Source organism: Pleurodeles waltl, chromosome 4_1 (genome assembly GCF_031143425.1).
Source record: "Pleurodeles waltl isolate 20211129_DDA chromosome 4_1, aPleWal1.hap1.20221129, whole genome shotgun sequence".
NCBI classification, from domain to species: domain Eukaryota; kingdom Metazoa; phylum Chordata; class Amphibia; order Caudata; family Salamandridae; genus Pleurodeles; species Pleurodeles waltl.
Window position 1 is genome coordinate 670730503 of NC_090442.1, and position 7453 is coordinate 670737955.

Genomic DNA, 7453 nt, shown 5'->3' on the forward strand with positions numbered 1-7453 from the left:
CGGCGGGAGAGGGGGAACACTCCAGCCACCCAAGCCGCTCATAGGGGTCCTGGGGGGAGTGTGGACTCAGCTGTGACTCCTCCCAACGTGGGGAAGGGGCAGAAGAAAGCCGCAAAGTCTGGGAGGAGCAGCACAGCGGAGAAGACCGCCATCATGCCCGCTGCCCAGGAGGCCACCGCCAGTCCCCTCGTCGCTGTCCAGGAGGACCCCACCAGCCACAGCCCAGCTGCCCGGGAGGGCCCCGCCAGTTACAGCCCAGCTGTCCAGAAGGACCGCAACAGCCACAGCCCAGCTGCCCAGGAGGGCCCCGCCAGCCACAGCCCAGCTGCCCAGGAGGGCCCCGCCAGCCACAGCCCAGCTGCCCAGGATGGCCCGCCTGCCACAGCCCAGCTGCCCAGGAGGACCCCGCCAGCCACAGCCCAGCTGGGCAATGAAGGACCGCCAGCCCCATCCCAGCTGGGCAATCAATGACCGCCAAGGCAAGCACCGCTGAACAGGGCAAGCACCGCTGAACAGGGCAAGGACCGCCATGTCAAGCACCGCTGAACAGGGCAAGCACTGCTGAACAGGGCAAGGACCGCCAAGTCAATCACCGCTGAACAGGGCAAGCACTGCTGAACAGGGCAAGGACCACCAACTCAATCACCGCTGAACAGGGTGAGCACCGCTGAACAGGGCAAGGATCGCCAAGTCAAGCACTGCGGCCAGGGCAAGGACCGCCAAGTCAATCACAGCTGAACAGGGCAAGCACCGCTGTCAGGGCAAGCACCGCTGAACAGGGCAAGGACCGCCAACTCAAGCACCGCTGAACAAGGCAAGCACCGCCAACTCAAGCACCGCTAGCCCATGAGCGGCAGGGGCAGTGACGCAACAGGGACCGTCACGGGGTGAGTGATGCACTCTGGGCACCAGTCCCCCTCCAGAACCAGTGGAGACTTGCATCCACTCCGTCTGTTCTGCACAGGATGAAGCACTCTGGGCACCACTTCTTCCTCCAGAACCAGTGGAGACTGTCATCCACTTGAGAGACTATGGCTTTGCACTCCCCAAGATGGTACAGTGGGCAAACCACCCACTGGAGAGACTTGAGGGTCTGTGGCTTTGCACTCCCCAGAATAAAGCAGTGGGCAAACCACCCTCTGGAGAGACTTGAGAGACTGTGGCTTTGTACTCCCCAGGATAAAGCAGTGGGCAACCCACCCACTGGAGAGACTTGAGAGACTGTGGCTTTGCACTCCCCTGGATGGTACAGTGGGCAAACCACCCACTGGAGAAACTTGAGAGACTGTGGCTTTGCACTCCCCAGGATAAAGCGGTGGGCAATCCACCCACTGGAGAGACTTGAGAGACTGTGGCTTTGCACTCCCCAGGATAAAGCAGTGGGCAAACCACCCACCGGAGAGACTTGAGAGACTGTGGCTTTGCACTCCCCAGGATACAGCAGTGGGCATACCACCCACTGGAGAGACTGTGGCTTTGCACTCTCCAGGATGGTACAGTGGGCAAACCACCCACTGGAGAAACTTGAGAGACTGTGGCTTTGCACTCCCCAGGATAAAGCAGTGGGCAAACCACCCACTGGAGAGACTGTGGCTTTGCACTCCCCAGGATAAAGCAGTGGGCAAACTACCCACTGTAGAGACTTGAGAGACTGTGGCTTTGCACTCCCCAGGATACATCAATGGGCATGGATCCCCCTCGTGGATCTGGCGTCGTGCACTCACCCGGCTGAGGTGCCCCCCCTTCCCTTCCCCCTGAGGTGCCTGTTGTATTTCTATCTGATGCCCCTGCAGTGTTCTCTCCATCACGTTCGGGTATCTTGTGTGGGCCTCGCCATGCATTTTGGGCCCAGTGGTCCACGGACTATGAATGATGTATTACCTGGACTACTATTCGTGGTGTATATTTTGTTAATAGTGTATATATGTATATTTTTGCTTACTCTATTTTGATGTTATACAATGGTTACACTAATTTCCTTTTGTCTTTGCATTCTTCCGGGGGGGTTGGGGGGTGTTACTGTAATGTTTGGATATGCATTGGTGTGTGTGTTGTAGTGGGTGAGGGTGGGGGGGTTGGGGGGTTGCATGTGTGTGTCCCTGTTTTTTGCCTCCCCCCCTCCCCTATGTCGTAGGTGCAGTACTCACCGTGGTCTTCGCCACCGGCGTTGGTGCTCCTGGTACAGGAGCAGGAAGACTATCGCAGGAAGAATATGGAGTTCTGGCTCCATGGTGCCCTCCTTTCTCGTGGAGTGTGTAGAGGTGAGCGTTAGCCCTTCGAAATGCCTGTTTCCGCCGTGTTTTTATCCGCCGTGAATCCGCCCCGGAAAAGGTGGCAGATTGGCCTGTCATAATAGTGTGGGAGGTACATTGTCTCCCGCCTGTCTGTTGGCGGTGACCGCCAAGCTGTTTGTACTGCTGTGGCGGTCGGAGTGTTAAAGTGGCTGTCTTTGTTGGCGGTTTCCGCCACGGTCGTAATTCCAAATTTTTTACCGCCGGCCTGTTGGCGGTCTTACCGCCGCTTTAACACCGTCCGCCAGGGTTCGAATGACCCCCTATATTTTTTATTGCTGGCTAGGAAGGATAAAGATTCATTTTGAGCTCTAGTAAAGTTGGACTGCACATATGTATGTTCCTTGAATACATTCTATACTTCAAATAGAACCGCATTGTCAAACGTTATGATTTCCTTTGGCATCAAGTTAGTCAGAGGAAAAAATGCAGAGGCACATCGCAAGCCTGTAATACTCTCTGAACTCACATGTAAATTCTTGGTAAACTAAAATTTAAGTCTCCCATATCCTAAAAAGTTATATAACTCTATTTGAGTAAAAAATGGATCATTCCTATGAGTGGGCACAAAGGATAGACCGGTACTCAGAACTTCAATTTCTTTAGAACTTAACTCATATGAAGACAAGTGGAAGATCAGTACCTCCTCAAAACAAGGATTATGTGCCATATTGTTTACCACTCGTAATATTGATTCCTGGTTTGTCTAAACCCTTTAGTGTTTTGGTTCCTGAACCACCCCGCCTGAAGTTCCTACCCTTCTACGTGCTGGTCTCCGGGCCCTTTCTAAAAAAGGTTTGTCTAGAGGTGGAGGGTTCAGTATTACAACTTCTGTTAGGGAAGCCCGCAGTAGAAACAGAGTTGTCACTGTCAGAATCACTAGTAGTATCTGAGAAAGTAACAATATGATTCCGAGTACCACCAGTATTTACTGTTCCATTTTGGTAAAAATATTTGTTTAAATATGGATATGTGCGCTTCATACTATATCTCCTGATATCGTTTTGTAACTTATCCGTTTTCTTCAGGATATTGGGCCAGATGTAGGAAACAATTTGCGAGTCGCAAATGGCAAAATTGCCATTTGCGAGTCGCAAATGTGAGTTTCCAATGCAGAAATGCATTTTGCTCGTCGGGACCGACTCGCAAAATGCATTTCCGAATCGCAAATAGGAAGGGGTGTTCCCTTCCTATTTGCGATTCGCAGTGGTATGCAATACCAAATGGTGTCGCAGTTACCATCCACTTGAAGTGGATGGTAACACACTCGCAAATTGGAAGGGGTCCCCATGGGACCCCTTCCCCTTTGTGAATGGACCACAAATAATTTTTTCAGGGTAGGTAGTGGTCCAAGGGACCACTACCTGCCCTGAAAAAATACCGAAACTAAAGGTTTCGGATTTTTTTTTAAGTGCAGCTCGTTTTCCTTTAAGGAAAACGGGCTACACTTAAAAAAAAAAAAGCTGCTTTATTTATAAGCAGTCACGAACATGGAGGTCTGCTGACTACAGCAGGCCTCCATGTTTGCGAGTGCCCATAGTCGCTATGGGGCCGCAATTTGCGACCCACCTCATTAATATTAATGAGGTGGGTCTTTGCGACCCCATACCGACTCGCAGACGGTGTCTGAGACACCGTTCTGCATACCAAATAGCGAGTTGCAATTTGCGAGTCGGAAGGACTCGCAAATTGCAACTCGCTATTTGTTTTTTTGCTACATCTGGCCCATTGTTTCTTTCAAAATCAGAAATGGTAGCTTCTACCTTTTTTAGAGTTTCCTTAGCACTGGTTATAGTTTGATCCTCCAAGAACTTTTTTTCTAGCTCTGCAGTCTCTTTATTTAATCCTTTCAATATGTTTTAGAGCTTTTATATGCTTAGGACCATCCAACTTCTTGAGCATTTATTTAAAATTGATGCCCTCTTTGGTTAAAAGATCCTTGAAACATGCCTGGTATTACAATCAACAAGCCTCACTCCAGGTCAGAAAACGGATTATTCACCATCAATCACAAATACAGTATAATGTTGTGAATGCTCCTATGGTTAAACGTTCAATCTTCTGAAACATGCCCCCAACGATAATGTACTTGATTTTCTAAAACCCTCAAAAAGATGTGTAAATGTGGACCGCCTGTTGACCATTAAAGAGAACCAATGTATTTGGCTTTGCGAAACAGTTATAAAGGGTCTGAATCAACAGGTGGAATGGAAAACACTGGAAAACGTCATAGATGGGCTATCTTGAACGGATCAGTTAATGTGATGTTTTCCACATAGAGAGTTATGGATCTTAACCTCCTTTCATGGTTCTGTGCCTGCATTTGCGGATGTTGAATCAATACCTAGCAGTTTTACTAGAGAGGGTATAGTCTCTTTCAGGGGTTCCTATTGAGTCCTTTTGTTTCTTGTGGTTGGTATGAGGGCTGTGAGTCTCTTTACCTGTACTTTCACTTCTGACATTTAGTTGTATTGATTGTTTTAGCTGCTGGCTAATAATGCCCTGAGAATAATTGGTTGTGTCAATCTTTTCTTTCTGTTCTATGGATAAGTTAGACTCTGGGGCTGCCTACAGGAGGGTCATGAAAGTAGATTTAGTGTCGGAGAGCATTTAGATGGGCCATTATTACATTTAAAGATGGCCACCACAGTTATTCCATTGGTCATTTGACATGTTACTACCTGAATGCCCTGCAATAGGGAACAGACAGCGTGTGTATCTTACTAACGTGAACAGAGATGATGGCCTAGATAGATATTTTATTTATTAAGTTACTGAGGTCCACAACAGTATACTTACCGTTATTACAACTGTCTCTAAACTCTGGGTATTAGTTAGGCATTTTTACCGGTTTAAGATGGCTGCCACAGTCATTGGAATGGTCACATGACCTATCACTTCCTTATTTAAACTCGCCAGAAAGGCCAGCAATGTTTGATTCTGACTCGCATGGGTTGAGCGGATGCGTATGGAGACAGATGCTAGCAGTCCCATATTTAGAAGGTATCAGTACGCTGCAATGGAGGCAGCATTTTTCTCGAGTTTATGTTGTATGACGGTTAAGCAATTTTAATATTTTGATCATTGTGGATTTGTTTACTTGGCTTTGTAGGTTGAAGTCCCCTTGTGTGTTGCTGCAGAGTCTATTTTTGCAACCTGTTGTAATAGCTGAATGTAGCTATTCGGGTTGGGAGTCTGACACAGTGTTTTATTTGGTGCATGTTTGCCATGTTTATGAAGTATTTTTTTTAATTGCTTTGTCATGTAGGTGGTGGTTTATACTAGTATCCACACCTGTGTTTGTGGTGTTTTCTTAGGTCCAACAGGTGGTACACATGGTGCCATTTGGCAGATTGCACGTACTGTTTTATAATTGATTTTCTTTATGTGTAGGTATTATTTGACAACACTGAGTCCTGATGATGGTCTGACGGACCTCTGACTGCCACCACAGGCCGAAGCATCAACATTACCTTCTCATTTGACAAGCAGAATTGAAAGTCCATGATATTGCTGGAACTGGGACTGAAAAACAGGCAAATATTGTGCAGGACTGTTTCAAGAGGAGGGTTATAACCCCTTCCTGGATCTTCTGCTGGGATTCAATCTTGTGATCTAGGGGGTTATATACAGTGTTGTTGTTTAAGAGATGGACATTTGTTGAATTTGTTGTACATTTTTTGAACTTCCTGAACCCTATTGAGTAAGATATTGGATCTTGACAGGGATTTTTCCTGCTTAACCATTCTGGTCCTCTGCCTGTCTGTGGATTACACATCTAGATCAGGATGACAGTTGGGCTGCTTGTGAATTCACTTTAGGCAGTCACACAGAGGGGCTGAGGTGTGACCTTCATTTTGTGATGGGTCTTCCTGAGCTAGAGTGGTGGGAGGAGCTGACAGTGGGAACTGAATAGGGCTCTGCCTGTCCTCACACAAAGCAGTCTCAAACCCCCTGGGGTGTGTCTGGGGCCAGGGCAGGGAAAGGCAGGGTCTTGTGCACTACAAAGACTTCTCTTTGATGTTTGCCTACTTCAAATACAGGAATGGGTATAAGTACTGGACCTCTGACACCACAACATTAAAACACTTCTGAGCTGAGTACATTCTGCCATGAATAAGAGCTTGATGTTGTAGGAGGGAATGCCACTCTGTCTGTTGCTTTGTTGTACTGACCTGCTGCTTGCTGCTTCTGTCCTGGGAGTGAAAGGACTGGACATGGTTTTCTACATCCTGCTTTCCAAGGTTCTCCAATGGCTTGAATTGACCTTGCCTCCTGTTAAGAAGTCTCAGGGACATTAAAGACTTCATCTGCCAGCACCTGGCTCCTCTACTAAGAGTCCTGTCCTGCCAAGTGGTGCAAAATCCTGTTCTTGACCATTGAAAGAGGTTTTTACTGCAACAAGGAGAAAATCCATGCATCGTCTCACAGCATCATTCCGAAATGACACATCACTGTAAGGATTCAATGCATCGCCGCTGCCTGCCCCGGAGCGTGGTCCCCGCTTGATGCATCAGCCACGGTTTTCAACACAGGCCCCAGAATTTCATTGCAGGGCGTCAGAAGAACCATAACTGCATGAGTTTCGAGCACCACATCACAAAGTCCATGATGCAATGCCCAGACACTGACGCAGGCCTGCTTCATTGCTGTGAGATCAGGGCATCATGGCTTGACTTGTGATGCATCACCAACGCATCATCCCTCAGTGCCATTTTCTTCGACACCACACCACAGTAAGGAACCAATGCTTCATGCCGCAAATTACCAATCACCTCCACTGTGGCAGTAAGGGACTGATGCATCACCTCCCCTGCCTAACAGTAAGGAACCAATGCAACACCTCCCATGCAACAGTAAGGATCCGACGCATCTCCAGCTTTTTTGACGCGTTGCCTTCCCTGCGGCCCGCATTGTCTTTGTTTTTGATACATCTCAGGTACTTTGCCTCAGTCAAGCACTTCATTGATTACAAGGAACCACAATTACATTTAATATTTTAAAAGTGATATATATTGCTTGTGAATTTTTCTTTTTTTTTCTTGTTTTAGTCAAATAAATATTAGCTATTTTTCTAAATTTTATATTGTTTCCACTGTGTTACTGTGTGTGTGCATACACATACTTTACACATTGCCTCTGAGTAAAGCTTGACTGCTCCT